This window comes from Schistocerca piceifrons, chromosome 1 (genome assembly GCF_021461385.2).
Source record: "Schistocerca piceifrons isolate TAMUIC-IGC-003096 chromosome 1, iqSchPice1.1, whole genome shotgun sequence".
Classification (NCBI taxonomy): Eukaryota; Metazoa; Arthropoda; class Insecta; order Orthoptera; family Acrididae; genus Schistocerca; species Schistocerca piceifrons.
The window spans coordinates 116355337-116372975 of record NC_060138.1 but is presented as its reverse complement, the minus strand read 5'-3'; positions in this window follow the sequence as shown (position 1 = coordinate 116372975).

Here is a 17639-nt window from a genome sequence, read left to right as displayed (position 1 = left end):
CCAAAACCACCTCCTCTCAAACACCCAATGTGGCTTTCGACCTTCCTTCTCTGCTGACGACCAACTCCTCTGCCTCACTCATCTCCTCTCCCTCCAGTTTAATTCCCGTCGCTCCGCCATTTTTGTCTCCCTTGACCTCGAAAAGGCCTACGACCGTGTCTGGCATCCCAGTCTCCTGTTTAAATTCCAAACCTACGCCCTTCCTATCAACTACATCCATCTGGTGGCCTCCTTCCTCTCCCGCCCCTCCTATGTTACCATCCATAATGCCAATTCCCACACCTTCTACCCCTCTGCAGGTGTGCCCCAGGGATCTGTCCTCTCCCCTCTCCTCTACCTCCTGTACACGGCAGATATGCCCGAACCCCTCCCCCCTCCAGTACACCTCTTGCAATATGCTGATGACACCGCATTCCTCGCCCACGCTCCTACCCTCCACCAGTCCCAACACCTTCTCCAGAATCACCTTGACCTTTTTGCTGCATGGTGTAACCAGTGGCTCCTGAAACTCAACCCTTCCAAGACCCAGGCAATCATCGTAGGTCGTACCACTCGCTCCTTCCGGCTCCTGGATTTCTCCCTTACTGTCTGTGCCCGTCCTGTCCGCCTCACCCCCACCCTCACCTACCTTGGCCTCACCATTGACCGTCACCTCACCTGGATCCCTCATCTCCGCTCCATCCAATCCAAAGCCCACAACCGCCTCCGACTCCTCAAACTCCTCTCTGGCCGGACATGGGGGTTGCACCCCTCTACCATCCTCCACACCTACAAATCCTTAATCCATCCCATCCTCTGTTATGCCAATCCTGCCTGGATATCTGCCCCCCCCCCCCCAAATTCTATAAGTCCCTCCAGATCCTTGAGCGTCATGCACTCCGCCTCACCCTCTGTATACGCCTCCCGTCCCCCACGGGGATCCTCTATGATCTCATTCCTTTCCCCCATTTGCTCCTATTCCTCGAACATATCCGCATCCTCTACACCTCCCACCGTCTTGAACCCCCTCACCCCCTGGTTGCTCCTCTCCTCTCCCATCCCCGCCCCCTGCCACGGCTTCACCGATGTGTCCCCCCTACCCTCCATCTCTACACCCTCCATCTCCTTTCCCAAGGTGGCTTCCATCAACTACCCCTCCCAGATGATGCCCTTTCTCCCTCCATTTAGTCCTCCTATCGACTCTGATCCTCACTCCCCCTCCTTTCCTCTGTCCTTTCCCTGGGCTCCCTCTTCCCCCCTTCCGTCCTGTTTTCTCCCCACTAAACCTCTCCCTACCCTCCCTTCTCCCCCCCCCCCCCGAGTCCTTTTGTATTCCCCTCCTCTGCCTACCCCACTTCCTGTCGAGTCTGCCCAGCGCCCCCCACCCCTCTTATGGGTTCTCATCCTCCATCAGCTCCTTTCCCGGCTCCCCCCCTTTTTTTATTTTCCCATTGTCTGTCCAGTTTCCACCCCACCTGCTCTCGGCTGTGGCATGTCACATTTGCCAACATTTTAGTGCAGTGTTCCAGTGACTGTTCAGTGTTGTTCATCTTTCTCGTGTTATGAATAGAAACCATGCTGTCGCTGGGTGTGAATTTTATGTCTTTTGCGAACAGAAACCAGACTGTCGTCGTGTTTTTTTAATTGTCTGTCTATCTATTGTTTTACCTGTCTGCTTTGTATGTATTTTCTTAGCGTCATCATCCCTCTGTTCTTTGTTTTAAGTTCCACGATTTCTTTTCGCCATGTTACTCTTTAAGTCTCCGATTTTATCGCCTGTTTTTATTATTTATTCTCTTCATCTTTCTAACAAAGTCTGTAGGCTGAAGAGCGGCATACTAAGCTGCTGCCAGCCCGCCCCCTTCGGGGGGAATTGAAATTCAATGAAGGAAAAAAAAAACATGCGGAAGGTAACTTCTTTTCCGGTTCACATGCGCATTTCGAATGCGTTGCTTTCTGAGTAGCGGAAGCATGGATACGTGTTCTGATGCTAAGCCAACGAAAGTCAAACAGAGTGCTGTTATCGTATTTTCACCTTCAGAAAATGTGACTCATAGTGAGATTTATCCCCTTTTGTAGGCTGTTCATGGTGACGATGTTGTTGATAGGTTTGTATATCGGCGGTTAATAAAATTTTGTGGCTGCAAGCTTGGAAAAGCCGTAACTGTTGATGGAACACGCAGCGGAAGTCCGACCACTGCCGCAGACGATAAATATGTGTCAGGCAAATGACGCAAAAGGGTATCGTAAACCATACCAGAACATCCAGGGAACGTGTAGGCTTCGTTACTGAACAATAACCTTGCAACATGGCAACACTTGTCCACACACCTCGCGCACAACTGAAGAGATTCTGCTCACCTGAAGTCTGAAGTAATGCCACATGCTCCCTGCTCCCCCTCTCTTGAGCCTTGCGATTTGAATTTTTTTACGCTACTCAAGAAAGGCCGCAAATGTAACCAATACATCTCGGATGATGAGGTGAAGGCAGTTGTAAAGTCTTGTACTCGAGAAAGGGCGGAAGAATTTTTCGGTGACGGAATGAAAAGTTATACTTTGGGATAAATGTGTTAGTGTTAACGGTGACTACGTTGAAAAATAAATATTCTTTATGTACATAGACTGTAGCACCGAGTGAAAATTTGTACCAAGACCGGGAATCGAACCCAGGTTGCCTGCTTATTATGCAGGTACGTTAGCCACTACACCACTTTTTTTCCAATAATCTGGTGGTGGTTAGTGTTTAACGTCCCGTCGACAACGAGGTCATTAGAGACGGAGCGCAAGCTCGGGTTAGGGTAGGATTGGGAAGGAAATCGGCCGTGCCCTTTCAAAGGAACCATCCCGACATTTGCCTGAAACGATTTAGGGAAATCACGGAAAACCTAAATCAGGATGGCCGGAGACGGGATTGAACCGTCGTCCTCCCGAATGCGAGTCCAGTGTGCTAACCACTGCGCCACCTCGCTCGGTTTTCCAATAATCTGTATTTAACAAACTAACAGTACATAAATATACACTATGTAAGAGTTCTTCAAGGTATCATTTAAACATATACAAATGACTGTTAGTTAAACAAAAATATTAGAAAAACATTAAATACAACAAAATATAACATACTCTGTCTTCTTTATTTTTTTTTTAATTTTTTTTTTTTGTCGATGCATGAGAACGTAGTTAAGGGTGTTGCCTCAAGTGACAGGTAGGCATGGCACACCCCAACTTTGAAGGGGTCAAGGAAGAAGCTGCGGAGATAACCGGCAAAAATTTGGTGGTAAGATGGTTTTCGGATGAGGGTGCAATTCGCAGTCACAACTTTGTACCAGAAGTCAAGGACTGTATGCGGACCACTTTGGAAGAGGTATCGTAAAGCCTGTCCTCTAAACCAGATTAGGGTATGCTGCTTATCAAGAGGGTAGTGAAGTGTCCGGGGTAACAACAAGAAATCCGGGGTGTACTTCGGCCCAGCTGATGAGAACCCTCCATGGATTACCCTGGCACGCTTCTCTCCTCGGTCCTTATTCTAACTGCCGCCCCAGTCTTACACATGAACAGAATTGCCGAGGCTCTCCACGTTCTGGATAAGCACCTCAGCGTCGAAAGTAAATAGAGATTCCTGCCTGAGGTGCAGGTTCTTATAGAAATGAAATGACAATTTCAGAGCCCTAACTGGTCTCAAACAGATCGAGTATTTATATGCAGGAGGCCCAGGTTCGATTCCTGGTCTTGGTACTAATTTTCACTCGCCGTCGTAGTCTATCTACATAAAATCATATCTATATAAGACAAGTAACATCTCTGAAATTTTGTCATTGCATTTAAATAAATATATGATTTTGAAGCATAAGCAATGCATTTTAATGTACGTTTTCTCCATATCCCTAATTGTTTTTGTTCGTGTTCTACAAGAATGTGTGAACTACGTTTCAGCCTATCCTCGTAGGTAACTAACGGCAATGTCACAATGTCACACAGGTTATAACAAATCTCGTTGATCACATCCTTGATGAAGTTGTGAGACATGCGCCCTGCTTTCCCTTGTTCTGGCAAAATCTGTAATTAAGCTCGTTACCGGGTCACAAACCGAGTAGTTGCGAAAGATCCATCGAACGCTGATGGAGCTTTCCCGTCATCTTAAACTCCACTCTAATCAAAGAAACACCACATGTACACCCACTTCCACAATATAAACGGATTAGGATGTCTTCCCCGGTTGTAACCCTGAGCTCCTTACTCATGGACTGACGATATATCTCTCCGGAACCAGCACCACCTCTCCATGACCTTTTCGGGGAGTTGCCCTAGTAGGCAGCAAATCCTTGACCGACCGTAAGTTACTCAATGGGCAGTTAGTTCTTAAAGTAAACCTTAACGCGACCTGCGTGTTCTTATGTGTTTCTTGCCTAGCTGTGTTAAATACATACGTTAACCATTCCAGAGTTTCGTGCCAGTGTGTGTAGCCGTAGTTTTGATAATCTATCAAGGCCATGTTCGAATTAGGGTCCACTCTTTCTGCGAAGGATGCGTACGGGTAATATGAGGTACGGACAAAAGGTAGCGAAAATTCTTTTCAAGCAGTGTACCGCCGATCGAGTGGTCCCCATTTCTAGTACGAAACAACCAAGAGAATTTCGAAATGGCACCCTCGCATACCTGACCGGGGGAACGATCCTACGAAAGTGATATACATTTTCTACTTCGGATTTTCTACATTCTACAGGTTTGGAAACTGGGGTATCTGTATGGGTTTACTATTGGAACAATTTTTCCACACCCAGACCATCGCCCTAATATCTCCGTCCATATCCTAGCGTGTACTTCGTGAATCTTGCCACATTTTTTAAAAAAATATATTAGTATCCCTCGTTGGAAAGTGGTAATAATAGGCGAATAATATTGGTATAACTTCCGCAGATCCACTATCCTGGACCGACTGTATTATAATACAGGATATCATTCCTTACAGAATACGGCCTAATCACTTTAACTCTTTCTGTTTTACCCTCAAGGTTTCATCCATTTCTCAATATCTGGCGACATCCTGCTAGGGAACCACCAAAATGTGATTCATTCCCTTTATTTTACTATGCTGATCAGGCTCACTGATGTCAGTTTCTTCACTAACATTCTTAGTCTCCATTAAGAGGCTGACCTCAAACTAAAAGCCAAAATTCGTGTAGGCCTTTTGGTTACACAGACCGTGCGCCTTGGCCACGTAAACACCGACTTCAGAGTCTGATTGTCTGTCCCTATTTAAAAACGTTTATGTTCCAGAGAGAACGTGAATTTTCGAGGGCGACCATAACTGCTCCAGGTTCGAAAACATAGCACTTCTTCCCCAACGGTGTGACTCTGCGAGTACTCCTTCTGGGCGCTGTTGAAGTAATACAACCGGTACACTGGTCATCAATGTATCGGTTTGCACAATGAATTCTCTATCAGAGTTCCGTATTCTGAAGAGAGGGGTAGGGCTGCTTCTTGGGAATCGCCCCACTCGAACTTGCAATCCTTTCTCTGAAACTCGTTTAGTGATCTAGTCAATTAACCATTCCCAACAAATCTTGTTATTGCGTTAACATTTCTCGGTGTAGGCCATTGTCTAATAGCCTTGTTCCGTGCCATATCAATTTTGATTTCTACTGTTGTCATAATATGCTCTAGAAACGACATGTCAGAGAACCCCAACCTTACCTTTTAAGCCGACAGCGGTGGCCGAGCCGTTCTAGGCGCTTCAGTCCGGAACCGTGCGACTGCTACGGTCGCAGGTTCGAATCCTGCATCGGGCATGGATGTGTGTGATGTCCGTAGGTTAGTTAGGTTTAAGTACTTCTAAGTTCGAGGGGACTGATGGCCTCGGATGTCAAGTCCCATAGTGCTCAGAGCCATTTGAACCATTTGAACTTACCTTTTAAGGTTTGACCATTTCCGTTAACTACCCATATGCTGCCATCAATCCTTACTGAAAATCACATCATCTAGATATTGGTACACAAATTTGAACATGATATCAGAAAGTGACACATGAAACAGCTGGGATAACACCACTTGAACAGTGGTGGGTCAAAATCGCACCTTATTAAAAACAAACAATTTCCATACTTTTTAAAGGAACACACCGCCATTTGACTTTTTTATTGTTTATTTAAGTACAACACAGGTTGCCACCTTTTAAGCCATTTTCAAGCATGTTAAGTGTCCTGCAATATTCGTTAAAAACATAAAGTCAAATGCTTTAAAATGGCATAAAAGGTCGAAATGTGCGTTTTACTTAAATAAATTTTAAGTAAACAATAAAACAATGAAACAGCGATGTGTTCCTTTAAAAAAATTCCAGTCGATACAAACCCCGTGAGATCCGTCGATTCCTCGTCTAACGGAATTTGTCAATATTTGTTCATATCTAAGGTGGTAGAAACAGAGGCGCACACCAAGCAGCCAAAATTGGTATGGAAGTCTGTCATCAGTGTGGAACGAAGGACCACCTTCTTAGTCATTTGTGTGTTACCTGCTACCAGCCTCGTCCGCCCCCGTTAGCTGATTGGTCAGGGTGGTGGAATGAGACTCCAAGGGGCCCTGGTTCGTTTCCAGGCTGGGGCAGGAGATTTCCTCCGCTCAGGGACAAGTGTTGTCCTCATCATCATTTCATCCCCATCTCAGACGCACAAGTCGCCCAATGTGGCGTCGAATGCAATAAGCACTTGCCCTCGGCGGCCGAACTTCCCCGAATGGGGGACTCCCGACCCACAATGCCGCACGCGCATTTCCATTTTTTTGCTGCAAACCTCGATTTGTCAGGTGGTTTAAGCACAAGAAATATAGGTGCAGAATATGGTGGTTTTAGAAGGGCGAATAATTACTTGCTGCAATATATGTTCCACAAATCTTCTCAATTCTTTCTTGCTGTAATTGTTCCCTGACTCGGTAATAAATGGTCTACTTGTATCACATGATCCTTGCCACTACCTGTGATTCAAAATGAAGGTAAAATCAGAAATGTTCAATAGTCAAAAATGGAAGTGAAGTGATATTGCACCGAATGCAGGATCAACCCGGTCTTCTGAATCCCATAACCATTTCATGACACACCCCCTCTTTATTTTCCATGTGAACACCCGGATTCTCAACTTAGCAAAAACCCATCCTAATATACACTAGGCAGCAGAATTGGTCGACACCTGGGGGAAGTCATCCAGATTCTACTTTATCCATATGCTCACTGCCTGATGTGTGCAAAATAACTAGTCACTTACTATTTTCACTGAGCTAAAGGTATCCAACAGACGACCTATGGTCCATTACAAATTTCACAGCTAGTAAATGGTGTACCGTGCCACTGATGCAGAAACCTCTACTTGGTTCTACAGGGGCAGCGACTGAACTGACATTCGCTACACCGCTACACGGTTTGGACACCGTCACCCGCTAGTCCCCAATCCCTTCTTCTTCTTCTTCTGTAGGCAAGAGGAAAATTTCTCACCTCACCGCTAAGAAAACAACGTTCTTCTCGCCACATCTACTTTCCTTCTACCATACTCTCTTGTAGTTCACATTCGCGAACTTGGTCAACACACCTAAATCAGTTTGATGTGCTCCTTCTTCCGAATCCTTGACGGCACATGAGATCTGAGAGAACATTGCCCAAGAACAATCATCTGAACCAGTTAACATACTCTCCAAACGGATTATTAATTCCATGTTCATGTCCATAACGTCGGCCATCAATTTCCGCATTGCCAACACAGTAACTACTCGCTTACAGAACCGTTGATGATAGTTTGCCACAGCCTCCCGTTCAAGTATGGCCCTCGCTAGTCTGCTTTCTAAACCAGCTCTAGCACAAGTATGCATTAACAGCCTTCTCTTCGCTTGGTAACACCATATTGTACAAACACATCCAGAATCAGATACTTAATCTATCTAAAATTCTTTGTTGCTAACAGATGGGGAATCCTAGTGAATTGGGTCTTGGACGATTTAGCCTGCCTTTCACACACCTCAGTGTTACCCTGTTGCTTCACCTCCTCTCCCACTGCTATGTTTAAATCCATCTGACTACCTTGCCGGACGCGGTGGTCTAGCGGTTCTGGCGCTGCAGTCCGGAACCGCGGGACTGCTACGGTCGCAGGTTCGAATCCTGCCTCGGGCATGGGTGTGTGTGATGTCCTTAGGTTAGTTAGGTTTAAGTAGTTGTAAGTTCTAGGGGACTTATGACCTAAGATGTTGAGTCCCATAGTGCTCAGAGCCATTTGAACCATTTTGAACTACCTTGCACGGTAGATGACAGCAACGAATCACTATTTATATCTTCTAGCCTTAGATTCTCCCCTGTACGTCATTCAGCACAAGTACAGTTTCCCCGTCAGTTATTGCCAACAAATCATTTATTCCAATCACATAATGCATTGCCCTTGCTTGCAACATCTTCAACTGACCCCAGGAAGGCGACTCGTCTTTCAGTACTTACCCGAACTCCTTGATAGCCAACCACATAGAATTTAGCTCGCTGCTCATGCAAATGTGCTCTTCCACCGTCAACTGCACCGACTCACCCTTAACCTGCAAAACCTAGTGGGAGAGCTCCTCCACCATGGTCCCAGAAGTCCACCCATACATATCCACCTCATGCGAGAACACCGTAATCAGCCACACTGCACCTGGCTCGTCCCTAGTAGCCATACCTGCTACAAGCACGCAGGAAAGCAAGAAGCCGGCCGAAGTGGTCGTGCGGTTAAAGGCGCTGCAGTCTGGAACCGCAAGACCGCTACGGTCGCAGGTTCGAATCCTGCCTCGGGCGTGGATGTTTGTGATGTCCTCAGGTTAGTTAGGTTTAACTAGTTCTAAGTTCTAGGGGACTAATGACCTCAGCAGTTGAGTCCCATAGTGCTCAGAGCCATTTGAACCATTTGAAAGCAAGAAACAGCCTCTGGTCTACAGTCTAATGTTGCCTGGCTGAGGGCACCGTTCCAGCAGCACACATAACCACACACTGATACCTTTGTAATATAGGCTTTGGGTGGAGTGGGGTTCAGGCTACGTGTTGTGTAGACGTGAGGTCAGTTTTACAAACAGTTCATTAAACATAAAATGTCCATCCTGACTAATGACAATAGTATAAATGAACTTAATTTCCTCCCAGTTACAGTTCTTGAGGGTAGGGCTTGAGACAAGAAGGTAACAACATAAAATTCCTTAAGCACAATAAATAAAATTTAAATTAGACTCCCCCCCCCACCAATAAAGAAGTCAGGACCACCAACAACAGTAGTTCACAACATATAGTCTTTGGCCACAGATCAAAATGGCAAATGCAAATGACCTACACTGAGACGCCAGCGCCGGCCGCGGTGGTCTAGCCGTTCTAGGTGCTCAGTCCGGAACCGCGCGACTGCTACGGTCGCAGGTTCGAATCCTGCCTCGGGCATGGATGTGTGTGATGTCCTTAGGTTAGTTAGGTTTAAGTAGTTCTAAGTTCTAGGGGTCTGATGACCACAGATGTTAAGTCCCATAGTCCTCAGAGCCATCTGAACCATTTGAGACGCCAGCCAACCCGCAGGGCAGAACAGGTAAGGATTGTGGAAAGGGCCCAATAAGATGTCGGTCAGGTTCACTTAAAATTGTAATTTATTGTAATATAATAACACCTTTAAACCAAAATGGTACACAGCCAAACCTTCAGAACTACGAGTTTCAAAAAGGCAATTATTTCACGGCTGAGCGCCTCCAAACAAGGAATCTTAAAAGTCAACAAAATACACTCCTGGAAATTGAAATAAGAACACCGTGAATTCATTGTCCCAGGAAGGGGAAACTTTATTGACACATTCCTGGGGTCAGATACATCACATGATCACACTGACAGAACCACAGGCACATAGACACAGGCAACAGAGCATGCACAATGTCGGCACTAGTACAGTGTATATCCACCTTTCGCAGCAATGCAGGCTGCTATTCTCCCACGGAGACGATCGTAGAGATGCTTGATGTAGTCCTGTGGAACGGCTTGCCATGCCATTTCCACCTGGCGCCTCAGTTGGACCAGCGTTCGTGCTGGACGTGCAGACCGCGTGAGACGACGCTTCATCCAGTCCCAAACATGCTCAATGGGGGACAGATCCGGAGATCTTGCTGGCCAGGGTAGTTGACTTACACCTTCTAGAGCACGTTGGGTGGCACGGGATACATGCGGACGTGCATTGTCCTGTTGGAACAGCAAGTTCCCTTGCCGGTCTAGGAATGGTAGAACGATGGGTTCGATGACGGTTTGGATGTACCGTGCACTATTCAGTGTCCCCTCGACGATCACCAGTGGTGTACGGCCAGTGTAGGAGATCGCTCCCCACACCATGATGCCGGGTGTTGGCCCTGTGTGCCTCGGTCGTATGCAGTCCTGATTGTGGCGCTCACCTGCACGGCGCCAAACACGCATACGACCATCATTGGCACCAAGGCAGAAGCGACTCTCATTGCTGAAGACGACACGTCTCCATTCATCCCTCCATTCACGCCTGTCGCGACACCACTGGAGGCGGGCTGCACGATGTTGGTGCGTGAGCGGAAGACGGCCTAACGGCGTGCGGGACCGTAGCCCAGCTTCATGGAGACGGTTGCGAATGGTCCTCGCCGATACCCCAGGAGCAACAGTGTCCCTAATTTGCTGGGAAGTGGCGGTGCGGTCCCCTACGGCACTGCGTAGGATCCTACGGTCTTGGCGTGCATCCGTGCGTCGCTGCGGTCCGGTTCCAGGTCGACGGGCACGTGCACCTTCCGCCGACCACTGGCGACAACATCGATGTACTGTGGAGACCTCACGCCCCACGTGTTGAGCAATTCGGCGGTACGTCCACCCGGCCTCCCGCATGCCCACTATACGCCCTCGCTCAAAGTCCGTCAACTGCACATACGGCTCACGTCCACGCTGTCGCGGCATGCTACCAGTGTTAAAGACTGCGATGGAGCTCCGTATCCCACGGCAAACTGGCTGACACTGACGGCGGCGGTGCACAAATGCTGCGCAGCTAGCGCCATTCGACGGCCAACACCGCGGTTCCTGGTGTGTCCGCTGTGCCGTGCGTGTGATCATTGCTTGTACAGCCGTCTCGCAGTGTCCGGAGCAAGTATGGTGGGTCTGACACACCGGTGTCAATGTGTTCTTTTTTCCATTTCCAGGAGTGTAGATATGCAGTTAAAATAGCGAATAAAATAATTAAAATATATATGGTATCAAAGTTACGCTGGAAAGCCTCAAGGCAAATGTAGGTAGTACAAACATATGCAACGTGCAATACAAGCGGCTGAGGGCCACAATTAAATTCGAAATCTTTAAAATATAATACCATAATATTTTGAGGCAGAAGGCCGCAATATTTTTGCTTAAAGGGCAATTTCAAGAATAAGGTTTTAAGCGGCTCAAGGCCCACAATTGATTTTCCAAAATTCAAAAATACATAAAGTGCAGTAAAAACAAGAATTTTTTAAATCATTGGCTATGATAGATTATAAAGAGACATTTAAACACCGGTGAGAAGGATAATAAAGAAAACGGCACTCAGAATCCTTCAGGGAGGTCGATCTGACCTCGTTCACTTGGGTGAGACAGGTGGTGAGCCCAGTTACACTTGGTCCGTCGGAACCCAACCAGGGGACAGCCACGGACCGACCGCCACAACGGCTTGCTTGCCACCAATCGGTACATGAGAACACAAACACAAAAAGTTACGAACGTGATTATCCACAATGAAAAATGTATTAGCTGTCAAAACTACACACCATGTTGGACAGCGACGCTGCCTGAAATTACGTTAGAGGCCAGGGCAGGTAACCGGAACACTAACGGCCACAAGGCAGAAAATTCGGGTGGTAGACTTCCATTTGAAATACGGTAATATAGTTAACTTCACCCAAAAGGAACACTGCCTGAATTTACGTCAGTGGCCATGGCAGGTAACCAGAACACTAACGGCCACAAGGCAGAAAATTCCGCTGGTGCACTTGAATTGTAGTCAATCCACATAGTTAATTGCACCACCTGGCTGCTAAATTTCAGCAATAGAAACACTCGGTGTTGCTCACAGGAAAACCTTCCCAACAGCGAACCACCGAAACAAACCACACAACATGAATGGACGTGGCTTGGGTAGTTGAAAGCACTACTCAACTTTGACGTCCTGGGTCGGTGAACCACGAAGCTCGTAGCGATCAGACAGCTCCACACACGCCCCGACACTGCGCTGGGACCGCCAGTGGACCCAGCCGACTGCACCGGGCGGGGATAACTTCCCTGGTCCGCAGCAACCGATCGACTGCCTGCTGATTGCCGACAACATCTAAAATAGTCGTCATTGGAAATAACGGCAACTACACACACAACATGACAAACACTTACACGAAGACCTGAACGACACCTAACAGTAACTAAGCACACATGAAGATAAATCGGGAGTCGATGCGCGCGCACACACACACACACACACACACACACACACACACACACAGCCGACTCAGGAACGATCGGCGAGCCAAAACGCGTCGCCAGTAGGACGACCGACCGACGATCAACCAAGACCGTGAGCCGGCTCAAGTGATGCGTGGCGGCAATGGTCGGGCGAGCCATGTCGACGCAGACCTCACTGCTCCAACCCGACTGCACTAGTGCCGCACTGCAACTCCCCAACTGGCAGGTCCGGACTGCGTTCCAGACGCGTTCTAACTGACTAGCAGCCCGAACTCGCGACCCGAACTCCCTATACGACAGACAACGACCGGGAAGCAATAGCAGTCGAACAAAGATACTACGAGAGGGGATATATTGATACGCGCTGCTAGCGCCGCTCACGGTCAGGCAAAGCATCAACTCAGTGACAGTAGTAATTTAAATTAACGTAGTGAGGCGGAAGTACGTTAAAAACAGGGTGTAAAATACACGATGGCGGGAACACGAGCCACACACGGCTCATACACTAATAATCACGTGGAAGAAGCAAAAATAAGAAGACTATGTCTTAATTAGGGATTGCTTCCATTGCAATTGCTTTGAAAGTTGCTTTCCGTTAGAACGTTTAAAACAGGGTACTAGCACAAACAGGCAGCCTGGGTGGCTGACTAGAGGGATAAGAATATCTTGTAGAACAAAGTGGCAATTATATCAAAACGTTAGAAACAGTCAAAATCTAAATGCAGCAGCCCATTAAAAACAGTATTGTAAGGTGCTTAAAAATGTTATTAGGAAGGCAAAAAGTATGTGGTATGCAGATAGAATAGCTAAGTCTCAGGATAAAATTAAAACCATATGGTCAGTCGTAAAGGAAGTTGCTGGTGTGCAGAGACAGGTCGAGGATATAGAATCAGTGCGTAGTGGGAATGTCCGTGTTACCGATAAGTCGCGTATATGTACAGTATTTAATAATCACTTTCTGAATATAGCAGGTGAACTAAATAGAAACCTAGCCCCAACAGGGAATCATATAGCGCTCTTAGAAAAAAGTGTTCCGTAGACTGTTACCTGAAATGCTCCTCCATGATACTGACAAGAGGGAGATTGAGTTAATAGTTAAATCACTAAAGACCAAGAACTCTCATGGATATGACGGGGTATCTAGCAGAATACTGAAGTATTGTTCTATGTATGTTAGCCCAGTTCTCAGCCATATCTGTAACTTTTCCTTCAGGAGTGGTCGGTTTCCTGACCGATTAAAGTACTCGGTAGTGAAGCCACTTTATAAAAAGGGAGACATTGATAATGTTGACAATTTTAGACCTATTTCTATGCCATCGGTGTTTGCTAAAGTTATCGAGAAGGTTGTATATACAAGGTTACTGGAGCATTTAAATTCACATAATTTGCTGTCAAATGTTCAGTTTGGTTTTAGAAATGGTTTAACAACTGAAAATGCTATATTCTCTTTTCTGTGTGAGGTTTTGGACGGATTAAATAAAAGGTTGCGACCGCTAGGTGTTTTCTTTGATTTAACGAAGACTTTTGACTGTGTTGACCACAAAATATTACTGCAGAAGTTGGACCATTATGGAGTAAGGGGAGTAGCTTACAATTGGTTCGCCTCTTACTTTAAGAACAGAAAGCAGAGGGTAATTCTCCGCAATATTGAGAGTGGTAGTGGTGTTCAGTCCCAATGGGGCACTGTTAAGTGGGGCGTTCCCCAAGGGTCGGTGCTGGGGCCACTGCTGTTTCTTATTTATATAAATGATATGCCTTCTAGTATTACAAGTGATTCAAAAATATTTCTGTTTGCTGATGACACCAGCTTGATAGTGAAGGATCTTGTGTGTAATATTGAAACAGTAACAAATAATGTAGTTCATGAAATAAGTTCGTGGCTTGTGGAAAATAATTTGATGCTAAATCACAGTGAGACTCAGTTTTTACAGTTTCACAATTCAACAAGAACCGATATTTTGATCAGACAGAATAGGCATATTATAAGCGAGACGGAACAGTTCAAGTTCCTAGGCGTTCGGATAGATAGTAAGCTGTTGTGGAAAGCCCATGTCCAGGATCTTGTTCAGAAGCTAAATGCTGCTTTATTTACCATTAGAACAGTACTGAAATAAGTGACACTTCAGCACGAAAAGTAGTCTACTTCGCATATTTTCATACGCTTATGTCGTATGATATTATTTTTTGGGGTAATTCTTCTGATTCAAAAAGGGTATTTTTGGCTCAAAAACGGGCTGTTCGAGCTATATGTGGTGTAAGTTCGAGAACCTCTTGTCGACCCCTATTCAAAAATCTGGGAATTCTGACATTGCCCTCGCAGTATATATTTTCTTTAATGTCGTTTGTTGTTAGCAATATTAGCCTATTCCCAAGAGTTAGCAACTTTCACTCAGTTAATACTAGGCAGAAATCTTGTGCCGAAAGGAGTGCAGTATTCTGCTGCATCCATTTTCAATAAGCTACCACAAGAACTCAAAGATCTTAGCAGTAGCCCAAACTCTTTTAAGTCTAAACTGAAGAGTTTCCTCATGGCTCACTCCTTCTATTCTGTCGAGGAGCTCCTGGAAGAGCTATAAAAATTAAACAAATTCCAGTGTTACATTGTTGATTTTCTTCATTTAAACTTACGACTTGTCACCTGAATATGTTTTTTTTATACTTCATTTTATCTGTTTCTAATATCGTGTTATAATTTCATGTATTGACTCGTTCCGTGACCAAGGAGACTTCTCCTTAATTTGGTCCCACGGAACAATAAATAAATAAATAAATAAAAAATAAATAAGCATTCAACTAAATTTACACCCATGAGCACTCCCGTCACCGATCACTCACCCAAGCAAATTCTACTATTGACTCACTACAATACTACCTTCATATATTTCATAATTACAATTTTCTGTAGAATGGCACATACAAACACAATCATACACACAGCGTAATAATAAGAAGTTTCTGTAAAAAGGCACATACGTAATCAATCACACTCACTATGTAATAATGAAAAAATAAGTTTCTGTATGGCACTTACAAAATCAGTCATGCTCACATCGTAAAAGACAAGATCCATATGGTTTTCGTGTAGAGAAAACAACTGTACGCCCAGTAGGCCAAATCAGAAAATTCTTGGTATAGCGCACTGTACACATATTGCGCAGAATATTACTCATCATAATTCGTCACGCTGAATGCGTTATCTGTAATTCACTGCACACTGTGTTCTGTCACTCAACTAACTAAAATACCATTGGTTTAGCGATAAGGCACCCTCCTGCTTTCTCCTCTTGTAATGTGGAAGCTCCAGACTGCATCTCTTGCAGAACTGCTGTCCTGTCGGCCAGGAAAAGACACTAGCTGTCTTACTCGGTTTCTAGCGTGAACACAACGGCCACGCCCTGTACCGATTATTAGTGAAGTCCTAATTCACCTCTTCGGTTCAATAGCTTTGGATAAGGCTTCCTGTTCTTGACTGCCCGTAAACTCCGTAGTCTGCTTTTCCTCAGGCTTCGATTATGTGTCTGGGCAGCCCACTCTTTGGTGGTGCACTACCAATCTGAACTCAGGCTGCGTGCAAAACATATGTCCCACTCTGCATGTCACAGTCATTATATCGTTCTTTTATGAAGTAAGATGAAAGAACTTGAGATACAAATCAGAGTCTTTTACACGTTAGCATATCTCATAAAAAAGTATACAGAAAGTGGTGGAAACAGATGATTTTCGATGAATCCTCATCCATTGCACAATACATTTCCTTCTTGTTCTGTGTGTCCACATACTCACCTCATAACCAACAACAGTAATTAAAAATTAAGATATGGTACCATTTTGCAGCCCTCACGTGCAGCTAAAATCTTCTCTGGACAGTTCACGATGCTTTGTTGAGGCTATCATGCCTCTTTTGCCCACGATTTCCACGTGTGCATAAAAGCCCTGTCTCTCATCGACATTTGTATCCCGGTACCCGCACACTTAACTGCTCTTAACTGATTGATTGCCAATTTTGATAGTGGGATTTCACTCTCAACATAAAATAGCTTTTAACAAAACACAGTTTTATACCATAATGATAAAGCTGAAGAAATGAATTGACATTTGTACCAAAACCAGGAATTGAACCCGGGTCTCATTGCCGATCTAAGAAGTGAAAAATAAACTGAACACATGAACTGGCAGGCCATTGGACTAGGGTGGTTCGTGCGTGTTTTGACTTCACTGCTGTGGGGGTGTAATGGCTAGCATAACTGCCCACTATGCAAACAGACCGTAGATAAAGAAGAGACTCACATTTGATCATGTCAAATCTGTAGTACTTATGCCTGCGGTACAGGCAGAATTTCCCCACTAGTCCAATGCTGAGTTGCTATTTAAACACTGGAGGTCCTCAGCAATAGTGACGATCTAAAAAGGGAAACTCCTCATTCATCCCCCTCAGGTATACTAGTACGATGTCCAGTGGCCAGCCCACCAAAACCTGAACACTGATCAATCATGAAAACTAGAAGAAGGTGTACTGAGCCGTGAAAAAATAAGCAAAAAACTCATGAGTGTATGGGCCATGGTTAAGATGTGCAACACTGAACAACATGCAGTAGTCATGGCATCGTGGTTATGTAGTTACGCTGTTGAACAGGGAAGCGGGAGGCGGATGTTCAGGTCTCCCTCATGACTCTTTTTTTTTTCTCAAAATTGTCGTATGTGTTTGTTGTATTCAGGTTTGTGTTTGTGCCGTGGTGTAACGCCCGTTTGAAACAGTAAGGAAAGGACCTCCAGACGTACGTACCTCCTATTTTTTATACACATGTACCATATGTTATGACTTTTGCTTTCCTTTTTGGAAGTTTTGGCTCTTCAATTACTTTGTTGTAACATAGTTCACATCTGTTTATTTGTTGTTTTCATTTCTGTGACAGGTCAATGCGGCATTTCGCCTGCTCCTACTATTCAACACATTTACTTGCGACAGTATTCTTACCACATGAGTCATATTTTATAAGCAATGTATAGTATGACAATTCCAAGACTACAGAAAGAGAACAGACTCGTTTATGACGCGACAAACTGTTCATAAATTTGTTAAAAAAAAGGAGTTTGGCAGGCAGGAGGTTCATAACATGAACCTGTCGCTTTGTAGTCCAAACCATAAGCACACAACCACAACGCCGTTGCTCGAGTGCTATGCTTGATGTTGCACATGTTGAGCTCT